This window comes from Dendrobates tinctorius, unplaced genomic scaffold (genome assembly GCF_039654945.1).
Source record: "Dendrobates tinctorius isolate UK_male_01 unplaced genomic scaffold, ASM3965494v1 ptg000293l, whole genome shotgun sequence".
NCBI lineage: Eukaryota > Metazoa > Chordata > Amphibia > Anura > Dendrobatidae > Dendrobates > Dendrobates tinctorius.
Genome location: NW_027361960.1, coordinates 11781641 through 11804320, shown reverse-complemented (window position 1 = coordinate 11804320; position 22680 = coordinate 11781641). Strand labels below are relative to the sequence as shown.

General features: G+C 49.5%; 1 protein-coding gene across 3 annotated transcripts in view; it reads right to left on the bottom strand.

Annotated features, from left to right (window-relative positions):
- The window catches only part of QPCT (glutaminyl-peptide cyclotransferase), a 217984-nt gene that overhangs the window by 153937 nt on the left and 41367 nt on the right, over positions 1–22680 (bottom strand). The window lies entirely within an intron of this gene.

Here is a 22680-nt window from a genome sequence, read left to right as displayed (position 1 = left end):
TCGTTCAGCCCCGGTGTCCTTGAGGCCTCTAGAGAGATGGGCCCCCATGCGGACGTGCTCCACATTGTCATGGGCCCTCCCAACCACCTCATCCACCAAAAGAATGGATGCGTTAGGCCCGGAGGCCTTGGCTGGGGGGTTCTTCTGCGTCTCTGGACAGTTAGCGCTGATATGACCAGTCCATCTGCTTCCGCGTCTCCGGTTTCCAGTTGGCCTCATAGGTGTCGGCGATCTGCGCTGCTTTGTCCGCATCTGTTGGCTCTCGGTCCAGTACGAACTGTCGGACCTCAGCTGGGCAAAGATGCAAGAACTGGTCTTTAATCATCAGGTCCATCAGCTGCTCAAAGGTGGTCGCTGACAGTCCTTGGATCCACTAGTGAAAGTGGGGCCTGAGTCCTTGCACCACATCGTTATAACTGTCGTGTGGGCCACGTTGGAGGTTCCGGAGCTTCTTACAGTATACCTCAGGGCTTAGCCGGTATTTGGTGATCAGGGCCTGCTTGATGGCCTCATAGTTGTCATCTTGGTCTTGCGGGAGAGAAGCAAATGCCTCCAGGGCTTTGCCTTTTAGCCCTGGGTCAAGTACCTGACCCATTGGTCAGCAGACAGCTGGTACTGTCTGCAGGCTTTCTCAAAGGCCCGCAGAAAAGTATCCAAGTCCCCATCTTTTTCCATCATGGGAACGTGCTCTGGCCGGGACTTCAGAATCTGAGCACAGTTGGGCTCACTGCTCCGGGCTGTGGAGGGTATTCCCCCCTGCCGGGCCATCTCCAGTTCATGATCTCTCTGAGCTTGGGCCTCCCACTGCTCGGCCTCTCGCTGGGCTTGGAGCTCGGCTCTCTCAGCCTCCCGCTCAGCTCTCTCAGCCTCTCGCTCGGCTCTTGCAGCCTCTAGCTGGGCTTGGCGCTCTGCTCTCTCCAGAGCTTGCTGGATCAGCAGCAGACGTCTGTCCGTATTTTGAGCAGGACAGTGTTGTAGGGCCATTTCCAAATAGCAGTCCACGGCTCCATGGCTGCAGGTAAGGCCGGCCTGCACCAGCTGGACCTCCAAAGTTGCACCATGGGCACTGGTGCTGGCTTCTGCATCCACTGGGCCCTGGGGATGGTCCTGACTCTCCTCTCATTGCACCAGAGCCGCGACCAGCTGTTCTTTGCTTTTGTCAGTGGCGTCAATCTGGTTTGACGTGCACAGGGCAATAAGGGCGTCCATGTTCTGCTTCTTATAATGAGATTCTCCCCGCATAGCCATGGTTGCCAAATAAAAGATAGGATAGAAAAACAAAGAGAAGGGAGGGGGTAATCGCAAGTAGACGCAATTGTCTCAGGACTACTAAACACTGAGTTCGTTCTCCAAACTACAAACTATGGCTGCAGGGTCCTTGGAAGAACCAGAAGTTTTAGTTAGCGGAATGATTGCTCAGACCGAATCACTACTGCTCTATTATCCCACCATGCTGCCCCCAATTGTCAGGAAAAAGGGGAACATTTGGCCGACACACGGCTATCACAGTCGCAGGGCGGGTTATCTTAGTTATCCCTCCGCTGCAACCAAATGTGATGAAAAACAGCAAACAAGTCTATTGACCTATCAATTTACCGCAGGGGCTTATTTTAGTTATCCCACTGCTGCCAACAATATGTCACGAACTGCAGGGATTTATGTATATCCCACTTTCGGTTCTGCTTTGGAACTTGCAGCTCTCCGGCACCCCCCCTTACCCTCAGGTCAGTCAGGGAACTACACCTAGGATAATTGGTCGCCGGATGGATCTGCTTCAATGTGGACTGGCTATTAGGTGCGCTGCAGTGAGGGAATTATAAATGCTCTGGCCGCAGCCAGAAAAAAGCTTAAAAAACCCGTTCCATCACTGCCAGCTTTACCCAAGTAGCCCAGAACACACTTCGCTGCCACCAGTTTCGATTTCTCTGTTAATATTTCTAAATTAATAAAGGGGTCCGAAGCAAACCCAAATTAGTAGGGTAATTCACTTCAGGGCACGTGCAAAATTTGTTATAGAGCAAGGAGAAACTAAACTAGTAATTTTATACTTTACTCCAAAAAGGTAGGCAGTGTTTACAGAAGGTATAAAAAGATTTTACAATATGAGACAATTAAAGTATGTACAGACCATTACAAAATAACAGGGATTAAAGAAGAAAAACACTTACAATTAGTGTTGAGCGATACCGTTCGATACCCAAAAATATCATATCGGATGGTATCGCCCAATCCAAAAAAAATATCGGGTATCGCCGATTCCGATACCGGAAGTCCCATTCAAGTCAATGGGACTTCCGGTATCGGAATTTAAAAAAGCCCTTTATTTCCTTGTTGGCTAATTCTACGTAATTGAAAACAAATAAGAGTCATGTAGAATGTATTGTGGGAGGTGGAGGAGACATTAAAGGCATAGTGTTTTATTCAAATCACATGGCATAGCATTAATTCCAATTTTTTTTTCAAGACGTTCGGAGTTAAAAAGATATTGACTATGTTAACTTTTTGATATTTTGTCAGATATGTATGTTTCACAACTTCCATGCTCTTCACCTTCTTTTGTATTTCTCCCACACTTTCTCCTTCATGATCCGCAGCAGTAGCATTTTTTTCATCAACTTTTTCTTCACCTTATTCATCTTCTTCACCTTCTTCCCATTTATTTTTTTTTTCCATTCTTCATATTCTTCTTATTCAGCTATTATTAATTTTCATATGCTATTTCTTCATCTTCTTCCTATTCTTCTTTTTCTTCATTTTCTTATGGTGACAGGCATTCCTGTAGTACTTATCTATAAAAGTTATACGATTACACCTTACGTTCTGCCTGTCACAAAAGATTTACAACAGGATTTGTCCGCGTTCAGTTTGGCCTGCAGCAGCAGGCATTTTCCAGGGGCACCACGAGGAGGAGCGGACTCACCCCCATTTACTGCTTAGTCTTCTTCTGCTTATAATTTTGATTTCTTCTATGCTGATTTTTAGTCTTATGCTTAATGTTCTTCTGCTTTCTGTTCTTCTGCTTTTGCTTCTTCTGCTTCTTGTTCTTCTGTCTTTTGTTCTGTATCTTGGTGGTTGTCTTCATGTTCTTTGTCCTCTTGGTCTTATTATTTAGGGTCATATTTCTGGTCTTATTTGGTGTGGTCTTCAGGGTCGTCGTCATCAGGGTCGTCGTCATGGAGATCAATAAGGATTACCAAAGACAATTTCAAAAAGCTTGATCTTGGAAATGTAGCAGAAGGTACAAGAAGGCTGAGAAACTGGCGAGAACCAGCAGACAGTGCTGGAACCCGGATGGGTAGCAGAAGGAACAAGAGCCAATGGCACTACCGAGGACCAACTGACGGTGCTGGACCACGGTTACTAAGCAGAAGGTACCTGTGCTAAAAAGCACTGCCAAGGACCAGCTGACGGTGCTGGACCTCGGATACCGAGATGGAGGCACCTAGGCCAAAGGCTCTGGCGAGAACCAGCTGACAGTGCTGGCACCCGGATGGGTAGCAGAAGGAACAAGAGCCAATGGCACTACCGAGGACCAACTGACGGGGCTGGACCACGGTTACTAAGCAGAAGGTACCTGTGCTAAAAAGCACTACCAAGGACCAGCTGACGGTGCTGGACCTCGGATACCGAGATGGAGGCACCTAGGCCAAAGGCTCTGGCGAGAATCAGCTGACAGTGCTGGAACCCGGGTGGGTAGCAGAAGGTACCCATCCAAAGCAAAGTAGCACGGCCGCAAGCCGGCCGCAGTTACCGAAACCCACAGTCCTACAGGGGGTCCATGTCCCATTGGCACTACGGATCCAGCCTTCATTGCCAGTTCCCGCAGCCCACATAGGAGTCACCTAAACGGCAGGCACCGTAGAGTCGGCTAACCCGGCCGCAAGACGACAGGACAACGGATTGGTGGCATAGTGACCTTGACACTACCCGGAAACAGCTGGCGTGCTGGAACCAGGCTGGGCAACAGGGAGTACCCGTGCCAAAGACACTGCCGAGAACCAGCTGACGGTGCTGGAACCCAGATGAGTAACAAAAGCTACAAGAGCCAATGGCACTACCGAGGAACAGCTGACGTTGCTGGACCACGGTTACTAGGCAGGAGGTACCTGTGCTAGAATGCACTACCAAGGACCAGCTGACGGTGCTGGACCTTCGGATACCGAGATGGAGGCACCTAGGCCAAAGGCTCTGGCGAGAACGAGCTGACAGTGCTGGAACCCGGGTGGGTAGCAGAAGGTACCCATCCAAAGCAAAGTAGCCAGGCCGCAAGCCGGCCGCAGTTACCGAAACCCACAGTCCTACAGGGGGTCCATGTCCCATTGGCACTACGGATCCAGCCTTCAGTGCCAGTTCCCACAGCCCACATAGGAGTCACCTAAACTGCAGGCGCCGTAGAGTCGGCTAACCCGGCCGCAAGACGACAGGACAACGGATTGGTGGCATAGTGACCTTGTCACTACCCGGAAACAGCTGGCGTGCTGGAACCAGGCTGGGCAACGGAGTACCCGTGCCAAAGACACTGCCGAGCACCAACTGGCGTTGTTGGAACCCAGGGACAATCATGGTGAAGGCCGAGGCCTACTTGGTGGAAGTTTTAGATTGTTTGTAGGCTACAACAGACTGTCAACGTGCTCCAATTAGGCATCTGTCTCCACTCTGTTTCCAGGATTTCACGTGACCACCAACACCGCCAGTTTATGCGTACAGCTGCCGTCTGCCCAATCCACACGTGTTCCTGTGTTACTGGGGTTCTGTAATGTCAGCAGATCCCCTGATGTGTGTCTGCCAATGTCTCCTGCTCTGTCCACATTCCCACCGCTTGCAGTGGGAAGGTGGACAGCGCAGGAGACAGTGCCGGACACACATTGGGGGATCAGCTCACGTAACAGAACACCAGGAACAGAGGAACAAGTGTTGAATGCTTGGATGGCAACTGTGAGCAGGAACTGGCGGTGTTGGAGGTCAGGGGAAATACTAGAGACAGAGTGGAGACAGAGGCCAAATCAGAGAATGTTTAAATCTGAAGTAGTTACAATTTGGAGGCAGCAGCAGTTTGCCCTCCACACAGCAGGGGATCAGCTGACGTTACCGACCCCCACTTTCACATGAACGAGTGTTTTTTTTCTGTGTGGACAGCACTTCCAAGCACCAACTGGCGTTGTTGGAGCCCAGGGACAATCATGGTGCAGGCCGAGGCCTACTAGGAGCCAGGTGTAAATCAGAGGTATTTTGACTTTGGAGGGAGCAGGACACTTTGCCCTCCACACAGCAGGGGATCAGCTGACGTTACCGAACCCCACTTTCACATGAACAAGTGTGTTTTTCTGTGTGGACAGCTCTTCCGAGCACCAACTGGCGTTGTTGGAGCCCAGGAATAGTAATTTTGTAGGCTGAGGCCTACTTGGAGGCAGTTTTAGATTGTTTGTAGACTACAACAGACTGTCAACGTGCTCCAATTAGGCATCTGTCTCCACTCTGTTTCCAGGATTTCACGTGACCACCAACACCGCCAGTTTATGCGTACAGCAGCCGTCTGCCCAATCCACACGTGTTCCTGTGTTACTGGGGTTCTGTAATGTCAGCAGATCCCCTGATGTGTGTCTGCCACTGTCTCCTGCTCTGTCCACATTCCCTCCGCTTGCAGTGGGAAGGTGGACAGCGCAGGAGACAGTGCCGGACACACATTGGGGGATCAGCTCACGTAACAGAACACCAGGAACAAGTGTGGAATGCGTGGAAGGCAACTGTGAGCAGGAACTGGCGGTGTTGGAGGTCAGGGGAAATGCTAGAGACAGAGTGGAGACAGAGGCCAAATCAGAGAATGTTTAAATCTGAAGTAGTTACAATTTGGAGGCAGCAGCAGTTTGTCCTCCACACAGAAGGGGATCAGCTGACGTTACCGAACCCCACTTTCACATGAACGAGTGTTTTTTTCTGTGTGGACAGCACTTCCGAGCACCAACTGGCGTTGTTGGAGCCCAGGGACAATCATGGTGCAGGCCGAGGCCTACTAGGAGCCAGGTGTAAATCGGAGGTATTTTGACTTTGGAGGGAGCAGGACACTTTGCCCACCACACAGCAGGGGATCAGCTGACGTTACCGAACCCCACTTTCACATGAACAAGTGTTTTTTTCTGTGTGGACAGCACTTCCGAGCACCAACTGGCGTTGCTGGAGCCCAGGGATAGTCATTTTGTAGGCTGAGGCCTACTTGGAGGCAGTTTTAGATTGTTTGTAGACTACAACAGACTGTCAACGTGCTCCAATTAGGCATCTGTCTCCACTCTGTTTCCAGGATTTCACGTGACCACCAACACCGCCAGTTTATGCGTACAGCAGCCGTCTGCCCAATCCACACGTGTTCCTGTGTTACTGGGGTTCTGTAATGTCAGCAGATCCCCTGATGTGTGTCTGCCACTGTCTCCTGCTCTGTCCACCTTCCCTCCGCTTGCAGTGGGAAGGTGGACAGCGCAGGAGACAGTGCCGGACACACATTGGGGGATCTGCTCACGTAACAGAACACCATGAACACAGGAACAAGTGTGGAATGCGTGGACGGCAATTGTGAGCAGGAACTGGCGGTGTTGGAGGTCAGGGGAAATACTAGAGACAGAGTGGAGACAGAGGCCAAATCAGAGAATGTTTAAATCTGAAGTAGTTACAATTTGGAGGCAGCAGCAGTTTGCCCTCCACACAGCAGGGGATCAGCTGACGTTACCAAACCCCACTTTCACATGAGCGAGTGTTTTTTTCTGTGTGTACAGCACTTCCGAGCACCAACTGGCGTTGTTGGAGCCCAGGGAAAATCAGGCCGAGGCCTACTAGGAGCCAGGTGTAAATCGGAGGTATTTTGACTTTGGAGTGAGCAGGACACTTTGCCCTCCACACAGCAGGGGATCAGCTGACGTTACCGAACCCCACTTTCACATGAACAAGTGTTTTTTTCTGTGTGGACAGCACTTCCGAGCACCAACTGGCGTTGCTGGAGCCCAGGGACAATCGTGGTGTAGGCCGAGGCCTACTTGGTGGCAGTTTTAGATTGTTTGTAGGCTACAACAGACTGTTTATGTGCTCCAATTAGGCATCTGTCTCCACTCTGTTTCCAGGATTTCATGTGACCACCAACACAGCCAGTTTATGTGTACAGCAGCCGTCTGCCCAATCCACACGTGTTCCTGTGTTACTGGGGTTCTGTAATTTCAGCAGATCCCCTGATGTGTGTCTGCCACTGTCTCCTGCTCTGTCCACGTTCCCACCGCTTGTAGTGGGAAGGTGGACAGCGCAGGAGACAGTGCCGGACACACATTGGGGGATCTGCTCACGTAACAGAACACCAGGAACAAGTGTGGAATGCGTGGACGGCAACTGTGAGCAGGAACTGGCGGTGTTGGAGGTCAGGGGAAATACTAGAGACAGAGTGGAGACAGAGGACAAATCAGAGAATGTTTAAATCTGAAGTAGTTACAATTAGGAGGCAGCAGCAGTTTGCCCTCCACACAGCAGGGGATCAGCTGACGTTACCGACCCCCACTTTCACATGAACGAGTGTTTTTTTCTGTGTGGACAGCACTTCCGAGCAACAACTGACGATGTTGGAGCCCATGGATAGTCATTTTGTAGGCTGAGGCCTACTTGGAAGCAGTTTAAGATAACACGTTGTTAGAATTTGGAGGCAGCAGGACAGTTTGCCGTACACACAGCAGGGGATCAGCAGACGTTACTGAACCCCACTTTCACATGAACAAGTGTTTTTTTCTGTGTGGACAGCACTTCCGAGCACCAACTGGCGTTGTTGGAGCCCAGGGACAATCATGGTGTAGGCCGAGGCCTACTTGGTGGCAGTTTTAGATTGTTTGTAGGCTACAACAGAATGTCAACGTGCTCCAATTAGGCATCTGTCTCCACTCTGTTTCCAGGATTTCACGTGACCACCAACACCGCCAGTTTATGCGTACAGCAGCCGTCTGCCCAATCCACATGTGTTCCTGTGTTACTGGGGTTCTGTAATGTCAGCAGATCCCCTGATGTGTGTCTGCCACTGTCTCCTGCTCTGTCCACATTCCCACCACTTGCAGTGGGAAGGTGGACAGCGCAGGAGACAGTGCCGCACACACATTGGGGGATCTGCTCACGTAACAGAACACCAGGAACACAGGAACAAGTGTGGAATGCGTGGAAGGCAACTGTGAGCAGGAACTGGCGGTGTTGGAGGTCAGGGGAAATACTAGAGACAGAGTGGAGACAGAGGACAAATCAGAGAATGTTTAAATCTGAAGTAGTTACAATTTGGAGGCAGCAGCAGTTTGCCCTCCACACAGCAGGGGATCAGCTGACGTTACTGACCCCCACTTACACATGAGCGAGTGTTTTGTCTGTGCGGACAGCACTTCTGAGCACCAACTGGCGGTGTCGGAGCCCAGGGAAAATCAGGTAGTTGGCTGAGGCCTACTTAGAGCCAGGTGTAAATCTGAGGTTGTTTGACTGTGGAGGGAGCAGGACACTTTGCCATACACACAGCAGGGGATCAGCTGACGTTACCGAACCCCACTTACACATGAGCGAGTGTTTTGTCTGTGCGGACAGCACTTCTGAGCACCAACTGGCGGTGTCGGAGCCGAGGGAAAATCAGGTAGTAGGCCGAGGCCTACTTGGAGCCAGGTGTAAATCTGAGGTTGTTTGACTGTGGAGGGAGCAGGACACTTTGCCATACACACAGCAGGGGATCAGCTGACGTTACCGAACCCTACTTACACATGAGCGAGTGTTTTGTCTTTGTGGACAGCACTTCTGAGCACCAACTGGCGGTGTCAGAGCCCAGGGAAAATCAGGTAGTAGGCTGAGGCCTACTTGGTAGCAGTTTTCGATTGTTTCTAGATTACTACTAACTGTCAATGTACTCCAATTAGGCCTCTGTCTTCACTCTGTTTCGAGTATTTCCTCTGGCTTCCAACCACGCCAGTTGCTGCTCTGAAATGCCGTCTGCACAACCCACACTTGTTCCTGTGTTACTGGGGTTCTGTAACAGCAGCTTCTCCCTAGAGGTGAGTCAGGCAATGTCTCCTGCTCTGTCCACTTTTCCACTACAAGTAGTGGGAATGTAGACAAAGCAGGAGACATTGCCGGACTCACCTCTGGAGATGAGCAGATGTTATTCAAAACAGAGTGGAGACAGAGGGCAAATCAGAGAACATATTAAATCAGAGGTAGTCAGAAGTTGTAGGCAGCAGGAGAGTTTGCCGTACACACAGCAGGGGATCAGCTGACGTTACCGAACCCCACTTACACATGAGCGAGTGTTTTGTCTGTGCGTACAGCACTTCTGAGCACCAACTGGCGGTGTCGGAGCCCAGGGAAAATCAGGTAGTAGGCCGAGGCCTACTTGGAGCCAGATGTAAATCTGAGGTTGTTTGACTGTGGAGGGAGCAGGACACTTTGCCATACACACAGCAGGGGATCAGCTGACGTTACCGAACCCCACTTACACATGAGCGAGTGTTTTGTCTGTGCGGACAGCACTTCTGAGCACCAACAGGCGGTGTCGGAGTCCAGGGAAAATCAGGTAGTAGGCCGAGGCCTACTTGGAGCCAGGTGTAAATCTGAGGTTGTTTGACTGTGGAGGGAGCAGGACACTTTGCTATACACACAGCAGGGGATCAGCTGACGTTACCGATCCGCACTTACACATGAGCGAGTGTTTTGTCTGTGCGGACAGCACTTCTGAGCACCAACTGGTGGTGTCGCAGCCCAGGGAAAATCAGGTAGTAGGCTGAGGGCTACTTGGTGGCAGTTTTCGATTGTTTCTAGACTACTACTGTCAACGTACTCCAATTAGGCCTCTGTCTTCACTCTGTTTCGAGTATTTCCTCTGGCTTCCAACCACGCCAGTTGCTGCTCTGAAATGCCGTCTGCACAACCCACACTTGTTCCTGTGTTACTGGGGTTCTGTAACAGCAGCTTCTCCCTAGAGGTGAGTCAGGCAATGTCTCCTGCTCTGTCCACTTTTCCACTACAAGTAGTGGGAATGTAGACAAAGCAGGAGACATTGCCGGACTCACCTCTGGAGATGAGCAGATGTTACAGGACCCAGGTAACACAGGAACAAGTGTTGATTGTGCAGACGGCACTTGAGAGCAGAAACAGGCGGTGTTGTAGGCCGGAGAAAATACTCAAAACAGAGTGGAGACAGAGGGCAAATCAGAGAACATATTAAATCAGAGGTAGTCAGAAGTTGTAGGCAGCAGGAGAGTTTGCCGTACACACAGCAGGGGATCAGCTGACGTTACCGAACCCCACTTACACATGAGCGAGTGTTTTGTCTGTGTGGACAGCACTTCTGAGCAACAACGGGCGTTGCTGTAGCCCAGGAAATAAAGTTCAGGTCATAGAAACATGAACACAACAGGAGACCTGGATCCTGTTGCCAGCCAATTATTTATTCTGGAAGAGGACTGGCAAATTCAGGTGAGATCCAGGCCTTGTTCATTTTCAGAAAAGTAAGCTGGTCAACATTATCGGCGGATAGTCGCGTGCGACGGTCTGTCACCACACCACCTGCAGCACTAAAGACACGTTCCGATAATACACTGGCAGCAGGGCAAGCCAGCACCTCCAATGCATACTGGCTAAGCTCTGGCCATGTATCCAGCTTAGAGACCCAATACTTGAACGGGGAAGAGCCGTCTGGGAGTACACTAACAGGGCAAGACAAGTAGTCTGTCACCATCTGACGGAAACGTTGCCTCCTGCTGACTGGAGCCGTCTGTGATGGTGTAGCCGTTTGTGGCGGTCCCACAAAACTTTTCCACATTTGGGCCATACTGGCCTTGCCTTGTCCTGCGGCACTGCCTCTGCTACCTCTTTGTGCAGAGCTTCCTCCACTGCCTCTACCCACATGGCTGCTTTGAAAAGCACTACCAGCAACACTTGCGGGGGGAATGGAGAACATGATGGCCTGCACAAGTGTTTCTTGGTACTCCCGCATTTTACGCTCCCAGTTCAACTGTGGTATGAGGCTTTGTAAGTTGTCCCGGTAGCGAGGATCTAGGAGGGTGTACACCCAATAATCAGCCGTGTGGAGAATTTTGGCGATGCGGCAGTCATTTAACAAGCACTGCAGCATGAAATCAACCATGTGCTGCAGACTGCCAACTGGACCGGAAACACTGTCCCCAGCTTGAGGCAGCATCTCAGCCTGCTCAGCATCACCCCACCCTCGCTGTACACACTGACTACTAGAGCCTTGTGTACCTCCCTCCTCTGGAGAGATGTGTTCCTCCTCCTCCATTGACTCCTCGTCATCCTCCTCACTAAGTGTCCCCTGCCTGGGCCTTTGTGTGGAAGCATGTTGCGCAGACTTGCCAGAAGCAGATGGCATTTCTGACTCCTCATCCTCGACCTCTTCAAAAACCTCCTCACTTAGTGCTTGTAAGGTTTTTTGAAGCAGACAGATAAGGGGGACAGTCATGCTGACTAGTGCATCATCTGCACTGGACATCCGCGTGGAGTCATCGAAGGCACGCAAAACTTGGCAGATGTCCCTCATAGTGGCCCACTCAGTGGTGGTGAAGTGTGTCCGGCGCACAGTGCGACTTGTTTGCGCTTGATGCAGCTGGTACTCCATTACTGCTGCCTGCTGCTCACTCAACCGCTCCAACATATGTAACGTTGAATTCCACCTGGTGGGGAGGTCACATATGATGCGATGTTCTGGCAGGCGAAATCGGCGTTGCAGGGATGCAATGCGCGATCTTGCCATGCTGGAACGCCGCAAGTGAGCACACTCTAGGCAAACCTTGTGCAGCAGTGCATCAAGATCCGGATAGTCCCTCAGAAAGCTCTGCACGACCAAATTGAGCACGTGTGCCACACATGGTATGTGAGTGAGGTTGCCTAGGCCCAGAGCTGCCACTAGATTTCGGCTATTGTCACTCACTACCAAACCTGGCTGGAGATTCGCTGGCACAAACCACACATCGATCTCCTGCTTGATGGCATTCCAGAGCTCCTGTGCTGTGTGGCTCCGATTCCCCAAAGAAATTAATTTAAGGACGGCCTGTTGACGTTTGGCCACACCTGTGCTCATATCTGGCCTAACAGGCTCATGCAGTGCTGATTCCGAGGAACTAGAGTAGGAGGAGGACTCAATATGTACAGACTGCATTCCTGCAATCCTTGGAGTTGGCAGAATACGTACAGAGCCACTCTCCAGATCTGTACCCGGCTCCACAACATTGACCCAATGGGCAGTGAGGGAAAGGTATCGTCCCTGTCCATGGCTACTGGTCCACGCATCGGTGGTCAGGTGGACCTTGCTGACGGCGTTTAGTAGCGCATTTTTAATTTTTACCTCCACATGCTTTTGCAGGGCAGGGACGGCTTGCCTGCTGAAATAAAAGCGGCTGGGCACATTGTATTGTGGAACTGCCAATGACATCAAGTTCCGGAAGGTGTCAGTCTCCACCAGCCTGAATGACAGCATCTCAAGGGCCAGTAGTTTGGCAATGCCGGCATTCAGAGCCAGTGCTCGGGGATGGTTTGCCGAGTATGGCCGCTTTTTCTCCCATGCCTGTGCTACCGATTGCTGGTGAGTGGCCTGGGAGTGTGCTGATGACTGAGAACGTGGTTCAGTGGGTGGAATTTCACTGGGTCTCTGGACAACAGTGGCAGAGGTTCTTCCATGGCGTTCCAGTGAGGAAGCCGAACCAGCTGTGTGTGAGCTGGAGGAAGAGGCCCCAACACGAGCTGAAGAGGTGGCAGGTGCTGCTGAAGGTTGGCCTACATCTTCAGTGTGTCTGTGTAACTCCACCTTGTGCTTGGTACGCACATGTTTCCACATATTTGTGGTATTGAGGTTGCTCACATTTTTCCCTTGTTTAACTTTCTGATGACACAGCTTGCATTTGACAAAGCAAATGTCATCTGCAACTGTGTCAAAAAAAGACCACGCACTGCAAGTCCTGGGAGCGCCCGTTTTCTGTTTTGGAAGAGGATTGCTCCTCACGGGTGCCAAAGTGGAGGCTACAGGCAACCAAGTCTGCCCCCGCCCTCTCCCTCCTCTTTTGGCCGTTCGGGGAATCTCTTCCTCAGAGCTGCTCCCACCACCTTCCTGTGGCTGACGCCATGATGGGTCAAGGACCTCATCATCTCCACTCCCCTCTTCAAGCACCGGCTGGTCCTGGGTTGTCTCGCCAGCACCGTACGCACCAGAAATTGGCAACTGAGTCACATCATCATCAGATGAGCACTGAGGTGTGCTGACAATAGGCACTGGCCCACCCGCCTCTTCAGATTCAGAGGGACAAAGCAGTTGTGCATCACTGCATACTCCCTCTTCTTCACGCTCTAGAATGCTGCTTGGCTGGCCACCTCTTTCCAAGCCAACAGATTCTGAGAACAGAAGTAAAGATTGAGATGGCTCCTGTCCAGGGCTCTCAGACTGCCTGGGCAATTTGGCAGGTGGTGAAGAGACAGATGGTTGCTCTTCAGTGCTCTGGCCCTGGGAGGATGCGGAAGTCATTGAAGTGGATGCGTTAGCTGCCATCCATCTGACAACGGCTTCAATTTGTTCGTCACGCAGCAGTGGGGTACGGCGAGGTCCTGCAAAGCTGCGCATGAAGGACTGTTGCCTGGTAAAAGTGGGGGATGCCGGGTCACTGGTGGCCGCAGCAGACACCGAATCCCCACGTCCTCTCCCTGCTGAAACCCCCCGTCCTCTCCCTGCTGAAACTCCACGGCCACGACCACGTGCCTTACTCCCTGCCTTCTTCATCTTGGTAGACTGATAAAGATAGGCAGAAAAGTAAAAAAGGGGTGGCTTAGTGTTCTTATTCCTGAACACCTGCTAACCAGTATAAGAAACACTAATTTGGCTAAGAGTGTGTGTACTACACTTTAATATGATCTAATGTGGCCTACACAATTCTGAAGTGGAGTGTTTGGTGAACTTTATTTCCTTTTTTTTTTGGGGGGGGGGGAAAGAAAGGGATGTGACCAAAGTTTGAAAGCTATAGTATCACAAACTTTTTGGAGCGATTACAATGCAGGAAGCTAACCTACAATGCAATTGATGAGGCTCCAAAAAATAGGGTGATACTAGTCTGGCTGGCCCTGAAGGGCAAAAGCCAGCAAACAGGCTCCTCTATCTAATCCTATATAGTGTTTGCAACCAACCAATGACAATGGATGCGGATGGAAGCACACTAATATAGGAGCAAAAATCTGGACAAATTAGCTGCAAAAAAGGACTATGTAGGAGGCAGTGATGCACGCTGAGCGGACAACAACCAGCGGTGGCTGTAGAACACACTGCAACGTGAGCTGTACTCACACACAGAGAGACCTATCAGACAGCCAAAAACAGTGCAGAGAAATGGGCTATAGCACTGAAAGGCTGCTGAAAGGCTCCGCTGTCCACTCCTTTAGTGTTTGCAACCAACGTATATGAATACGTATGGAAGCACACTAAGCACACTATACAGGAGAAAAAAAAAGCAGCAATAAAAGAAAAATGTGTATGAGGCAGAGACACACACTGGGCGGCCTACAAGCAGATGTGCCTGCAGGACACACTACACAGAGTGGGTCTGCACTCACACAGCCCTTGCAGACAGCTATTAAAACAGCGCTGCTGGGCTACAAAAATGCTACAGTGGTGGATTATGTAGCCTGGGTAGAGCAATAGATATGTTTGATGATCGCTATTTCTAACTGTCCCTCACAGTCTTCAACAGCAGCCTGTCCCTAACTGAATTCACAGCAGAGTGAACCCGAAATGGCGGCTGCTGCGGTTTTTATAGTGCATCATGACATCATTTCAGCAGCCAATCACAGCCATGCCAGTAGTTAACATGCCTACATGCCTAACAGGATGTGCCCACACTTCTGAGGATCCCCATTGGCTGAATCAAATCGAGCGGGCTCCTAGCATTATGGGAACTTCCGATTCCGGTATTCGATATGAAAAAAGTATCGGAACTAAGTATCGGAATTCCGATACAGCGAATATCGGCCGACACCCGATGTCATGTCGGACACTGTTCACACCAGGGTGTCCGGCAGACAGCGGTAATACCCTATTCCACTACAGTATTGTCATGTCGTACACTGTTCACACCAGGGTGTCCGGCAGACAGCGGTAATACCCTATTCCACTACAGTATGCTCAGGGACTTTGTTGGGTATTCTGTTCCAGTCGGGATAGGGTTAACCAGGTTGTCATGCTGGCTGAGGGCTGGGCCACGCCCTTGGTCTTTAAATAGTCCGTCCTGACTATGGGCGTCGCCGACTATAGCTTTTGCCTAGTGCTAGCAAAACCGGTCAGCAGTGGTGGTTTTGGAGCGTCTGATATCTGGTGCAGTATATCTCTCAGTTGTTCTTTCTCCTATCTGTTATATATATATATATTTGGTTGCCCTTGCACATTATTGTATTCCCTTGTGTATTAACGGTGTGGTGTTTCTTTTACCCCTGTCCATACTTATTTGTGGGGTCTGGTGTCTGGTCCCGTCACTGGGTGGAGGGTGGTGGGTTCAGCTTAGGGCTGGACAGGAGACAGGGACAGGGTGGAGGCCTAGGCAGGCACACCTTCAGTGTAAACCCTGGGTTGAGGGACAGACAGGGTTTTCCCTAGTCTGAGGGACACCGCAGGGGTCCCGGGGTTTTAGCCTAAAGTAACCTAGGCATACCATGACACCCGATACTTGCGGTATCGGAATGCTCAACACTACTTACAATTGCTTATCTCAGGCAGACCAGGCTGGTGGGAGGAGCCATATGTCGCAATGCATCACAGAGTTGGCTCTGTATCTCAGTTTTCCATCAATAAAGGGGCTGAGTTAAGAACGCCCTCCCCTTTTCTCAGAGTTAGAAACTGGCTAAGAAAACTCATAATTATATCTAGGAGAGGGTACCTCGTGTAGCAGCGGACCGAGTCTTATCTTATTCAGGATGACACTGGCGTTCATTCAAGTCCAAACGCAAGGCATCGGTTTGCCTCGGCTGTGCAGGAATCCATTTTTGGATTCCGCTGAAGCTGGAGCCTGGAAAAACACAGGCTAAGTGGCTCTGTCGAAGCACATCCCAAACATGTAATTTTCAAATTCATAGCATAAACTGGCTGTTAGGGACGGCGGAACGCACTAAATATAAATAATAGGAAGTGCGTTCGCCGCTCGGGGTCCATCATGCAGTAGGTGTAACAAGTGCTGCTGAGTAATGGCAGACTCGCTATATGGCAGTATACTGCGCTCGGGTTAAACGTCACCCGAGGTGCAGAGAGCGGACTCTGTTAAACTCAGAGAGGCGCTTTAGTATAAGCAAAGCATAAATGCCGAGCCTGTTAGCTTCACAGGTCTCAGCTGGCTTGCACACATGGTATACTGTTATGAGTTCATTTTCCCCTTCACCATTGAGGTCTGATGAACTCCCTCTTCTGGTGAAGGAAATTAGTGAGGCTGATTATCAAACACCTGAGCTGGTAGAGGATGACTGGGTGACGGGAATTACTGATTGGATATAAGGCAGCCGACACCCTTCTGCCTCGCTGGTGATTTCTCTGAGGGATTCTAGGAGACCAGTCTGATTCCTGCTCCTCAAAAGCTAAGTTTTCTGCCTTGCTTTTTGCATTTGTGTTTTGGTTTTATTTTGCCTTGCTTTTCTGGATTCTGCCATTCCCTGCTGGGGTGAGCTGAATTCCTTTGTGTCTTTTTGCTCTGTCTTCAGAAAATCCCTGAGAACTGACATAGTCTTTTTGAAGCCTAGCGTCTTCAGGGCCTTTTTCCCTGTCAGTCTGTTGGCTCTTGTTTTTGATAGGGTTTTTGGCGGATTGCAGACAGCAGCTTTTCTATCCTGTCCTATCTAGTTAGCTTGGGCCCCATCATTTGCTCAGTCTATCTTTCTATCTGTGTTAGTGTTTTTCCTTCTTGCTTCACCGTCATTATATGTTGGGGGCTGCCTATTGCTTTGGGGTCTGCTCTGGGGCAGTTTAGATTTCCCTTTCTGTCTTTAGGCTATGTAGTTCTTCGGCTGTGATCGAGGGGTCTAGGGCACCGTAGGAACCCCCCACGGCTACTGCTAGTTGTTGTTGATAGGTTCAGGGGTCTGCAATCCGATAGCTGCCAACTTCTCTGGTTTTCTGGACTTAGCTAGCATTTCTGTTTTTGCCTCCTACGGTGACTCGTTCATAACAGAATCACCAGCCATACCGCAGATCCTAGGGTACTCAATAGCAGGAAAGAATTTAAAAAAAAAAAAAGCGTGTATATTTTTTCCTCTACATCTCTGAGGTCGTAGGGGGAATTTTTTTTCTCTCTCAATGGAGATAAAGCAATTGTCTGATCGTGTGGAGCAGCTCGCTGCGGAAGTGCGGGGAATTTCCGCCTACCTTGCTCATTCACATGCTGCTGAACCAAAGATCCCTACTCCTGATGTGTTTTTTGGGGATCGGTCTAAATTTTTGAACTTCAAAAATAATTGTAAATTATTTTTTGCCTTGAAGCCTAACTCGTCAGGGAGGTCCGCGCAGCAGGTTAAAATTGTCATCTCTTTGCTGCGTGGCGATCCCCAGGATTGGGCGTTTTCTTTGAAACCAGATTATCCTATTCTGACTAATGTGAACACATTTTTTCAAGCCTTGGAGTTGTTGTATGACGAACCTAATGCTATTGATCAGTCTGAAAAGACCCTGTTGGCATTGAGCCAGGGTCGAGATTCTGCAGAATTGTACTGTCAAAAATTCCAAAAGTGGGCGGTCCTTACTACCTGGAATGATAATGCCTTGGCAGCTCTCTTTCGGAAGGGTTTGTCAGAAGCCGTAAAAGATACTATAGTGGGATTTCCTGTTCCCTCTGGTCTTGACGATTCTATGTCATTAGCCATTCAGGTTGATCGGCGTTTACGTGAACGCAGGACTGCACGAGAGGTGTTGCCACCTGTTGAACAAGTGTCTGAACCTATGCAATGTGATAGAGTGTTGTCCAGGGAGCAACGTCAGGAATTCAGAAGGCGTAATAAGCTGTGTTTTTTTTGTGGAGATGTGCATATTATTTCTGTCTGTCCTAAACGAGAGAAACGTTTTGTACACACGTTTTCTGTGGGTGGTGTTCAACCTAAGTTTCTTCTGGCAATTACTCTGATCTGCTCCCTGTCCACATTTTCCGCCAAGGCGTTTGTGGATTCGGGAGCAGCCCTGAACCTAATGGACTTGGATTTTGCTAAACGTTGTGGATTTCCTATGACACCTCTGCGGACGCCTATTCCTTTGAGGGGGATTGATGCTACTCCTTTGGCGAAAAATAAACCTCAGTTTTGGACCCAGGTGGTAATGCGGGTCGCCCCAGACCATCAAGAAAATTGCAGATTTTTGGTGTTGCATAATTTGCATGATACCATTGTTCTGGGGTTTCCCTGGTTGCAAATTCATAATCCAGTTTTGGATTGGAAATCCGTGTCTGTGGTGAGTTGGGGTTGTCGGTGTGCCCTTAGTGAGGCTCCGTTTTTTTCCACCTCTCCTCAGTCACATGATGTTCCTGACTATTTGGCGGACTTTTATGATGTATTTAGTGAGAATGAGTCTGCGTCTTTGCCTCCTCATAGGAGTTATGACTGTGCAATTGAAATGAGCCTGGGGTGTAAATTTCCCAAGGGTCGGCTCTTCAATTTATCTGTACCCGAGCACAAGGCTATGCGATCCTATTTTAAGGAGGCGTTGAAGAAGGGTCATATTAGACCATCCTCTTCACCATTAGGTGCTGGGTTTCTTTTCGTGGCCAAAAAGGATGGTTCATTAAGGCCTTGTATTGATTATCGTGCCCTCAACAAAATTACTATTAAATATCAGTATCCGTTACCCCTGATTTCGGATCTATTCTCCAGAGTTAAAGGTGCTTGCTGGTTTACCAAGCTTGACCTCAGGGGGGCGTATAATCTTATCTGCATTAAGCATGGGGATGAATGGAAGACAGCGTTTAATACTCCAGAGGGACATTTTGAGTACCTGGTGATGCCTTTTGGGCTCACTAATGCCCCTTCTGTCTTCCTATCTTCATGAACGACAATTTCCGAGACTTTGTGGATAAATTTTTGATTATCTACCTGGATGATATTTTGATCTTCTCCAAGGATTGGGATTCTCATGTGGAACATGTTCGGACTGTGTTCCGGATCTTGAGGGAGAGTTCCCTGTATGTCAAGGGATCGAAATGCCTTTTTGGGGTACAGAGGATTTCATTTTTGGGATTTATTTTGTCTCCGTCAACTATTGAAATGGACCCAGCCAAGGTACAGGCCATTTATGATTGGGTTCAGCCCACTTCTTTGAAGGCCCTTCAGAAGTTTTTGGGTTTTGCTAATTTTTATCGGAAATTTATAGCAAAATTTTCTAGTATTGCCAAGCCATTGACTGATCTGACTAAGAAGGGTGCTGATGTGTTGAATTGGTCTCCGGAGGCTGTTTCTTCCTTTCAGGAGCTGAAGCGAAGATTCACTTCTGCCCCGCTTTGGCGGCAACCTGATGTCTCACTCCCGTTCCAGGTAGAGGTGGATGCTTCTGAGATTGGTGCAGGAGCTGTTTTGTCCCAAAAGGATCCTGTAACATCTAAAATGAATCCCTGTGCTTTCTTTTCCTGAAAGTTCTCCCCATCTGAACGTAACTATGATGTGGGGAATCGGGAACTGTTAGCCATGAAATGGGCATTTGAGGAGTGGAGACATTGGTTGGAGGGAGCTAAACATCAAGTCGTGGTCCTCACTGACCACAAGAATTTGATTTTACCTGGAGTCAGCCAAACGCTTGAACCCTAGACAGGCTAGATGGGCCTTGTTTTTAACACGTTTTGATTTTGTGGTCTCTTTTCTTCCTGGCACTAAGAATGTCAAGGCTGACGCTCTTTCTCAGAGCTTCTTGGCTGATTCTCCTGTGGTGACCAAGCCTGCTACCATCTTAGGCGAAGGGGTAGTTCTTTCTGTCATCTCGCCCGATTTGAGACGTGCTCTGGATGAGTTCCAGGAGGACAAACCTGAGCGTTGTCCCAGTGGAAAGTTGTATGTTCCTGACCAGTGGAAGAAGAGAGTGATGTCTGAAGTTCATTGCTCTGCATTGGCTGGTCATCCAGGTATTTTTGGTACTAGAGATCTGGTGAGTCGGTCTTTTTGGTGGCCCGCCTTGTCTCGTGATGTAAGGAATGTTGTGCAGTCCTGTGAGACTTGCTCCCGGTCTAAACCTTGTTCTCGCTCTAGTGGGTTGTTGATGCCTTTGCCGGTCCCCAGGAGGCCATGGACCAATATTTCAATGGATTTCATCTCTGATATGCCTGTCTCTCAGAGAATGACTGTTATTTGGGTGATTTGTGATAGGTTCTCTAAGATGGTTCATCTTGTACCACTCCCTAAGCTGCCATCTTCTTCTGAGTTGGTGCCCCCGTTTTTGCAACAGGTGGTTCGCTTGCACGGGATTCCTGAGAACATTGTATCTGACAGAGGAGTTCAGTTTGTGTCTAGATTTTGGAGGACTTTCTGTTCCAAGCTGGGAATTCAGTTGTCCTTCTCCTCTGCGTTTCACCCTCAGACCAATGGGCAGACGGAGAGAACAAACCAGACCTTGGAGTCGTATTTGAGATCTTTTATTTCCGCTGATCAGGATGATTGGGTTTCATTTTTGCCCTTGGCCAAATTTGCTTTAAATAATAGAGCTAGTTCTGCCACTTTGATGTCACCTTTTTTTTGTAACTTTGGGTTTTATCCTCGATTTTCTTCAGGGCAGGTGGAGCCTTCTGCCTGCCCAGGTGTTGACACTGTGGTGGAGAGAATGCACCAGATCTGGGACCAAGTGGTGGATAAGTTATCTCTCTCCCAGGAAAAGGCCCAGCGGTTTTCCAACCGACATAGGACCATTGGTCCCCGGTTTAAGGTGGGTGATATGGTTTGGTTATCATCAAAAAATATCGCTATGAAGGTAGCTTCTCCTAAGTTTAAGCCTAGATGTATTGGACCTTACAAGATTTTGGAGATCATTAATCCGGTCTCTTTTTGGTTGGCTCTTCCTGTCACATTTAAAATCCATAATGTGTTTCATAAGTTCTTGTTGAAGAGGTTTGTTGAACCAGTAGTTCCTGGGGTGGCACCTCCGGACCCTGTATTGGTTGAAGGTAACATGGAATATGAGGTAGAGAAGATACTAGATTCCCGTCTGGCTAGACGGAGACTCCAGTATTTGGTTAAGTGGAAGGGTTATGGTAAGGAGGATAATTCCTGGGTCTCTGCCTCTGATATTCATGCCAAAAGATTGGTGCGTGCCTTTCATCGGGCTCACCCTGATCGCCCTGGTGGCGTGGATGAGGGTTCGGTGACCCCTCCTCAAGGGGGAGGTACTGTTATGAGTTCATTTTCCCCTTCACCATTGAGGTCTGATGAACTCCCTCTTCTGGTGAAGGAAGGTAGTGAGGCTGATTACCAAACACCTGAGCTGGTAGAGGATGACTGGGTGACGGGAATTGCTGACTGGATATAAGGCAGCCGACGCCCTTCTGCCTCGCTGGTGATTTCTCTGAGGGATTCTAGACCAGTCTGATTCCTGCTCCTCAAAAGCTAAGTTTTCTGCCTTGCTTTTTGCATTTGTGTTTTGGTTTTATTTTGCCTTGCTTTTCTGGATTCTGCCATTCCCTGCTGGGGTGAGCTGAATTCCTTTGTGTCTTTTTGCTCTGTCTTCAGAAAATACCTGAGTACTGACATAGTCTTTTTGAAGCCTAGCGTCTTCAGGGCTTTTTTCCCTGTCAGTCTGTTGGCTCTTGTTTTTGATAGGGTTTTTGGCGGATTGCAGACAGCAGCTTTTCTATCCTGTCCTATCTAGTTAGCTTGGGCCCCATCATTTGCTCAGTCTATCTTTCTATCTGTGTTAGTGTTTTTTCTTCTTGCTTCACCGTCATTATATGTTGGGGGCTGCCTATTGCTTTGGGGTCTGCTCTGGGGCCGTTTAGATTTCCCTTTCTGTCTTTAGGCTATGTAGTTCTCCGGCTGTGATCAAGGGGTCTAGGGCACCGTAGGAACCCCCCATGGCTACTGCTAGTTGTTGTTGATAGGTTCAGGGGTCTGCAATCCGATAGCTGCCAACTTCTCTGGTTTTCTGGACTTAGCTAGCATTTCTGTTTTTGCCTCCTACGGTGACTCGTTCATAACAGTATACGTTCACAGGACACGGCCCAAGGCAGAGGTCGGTGACCGTCTTGACCTACCGTGCGTGCGGCGTCGCTACCGCGGACACCGGTAAGTGCTGCTAACTGCAACGCGGCAGTAACTACTGCCGCTGTACGACAGTGCCGTGAGGCATAACACTATCGGATGCTAGTGTAGCAGTGCGGTATGCACTGTGGCGTATGGCTTGCCACTGACTGGCGCTGACTATAACCCTAATTCCCTAACCAAATACATAATATCAGAGGGAAGGGGTTTCAAATGAGTCAGTCACCAGAATCATCCATCCGTCACCATTCACACATAGTAAGTATAGTCTAGACTAGCTCATGGGCGAGTGGCCATTCGGGCCTTTTATAGCCATGCGCTTCCGGGACCTTCAAGACCTCTGAGATGGGCCAATTGCATCAGGACAAGGACCTGAACACGTGACCCCCGATCTCCACTGGGGGATTGTCTCGTGGGCATGCCCAGTAGCACGGCGAGAGGACTTAGCCT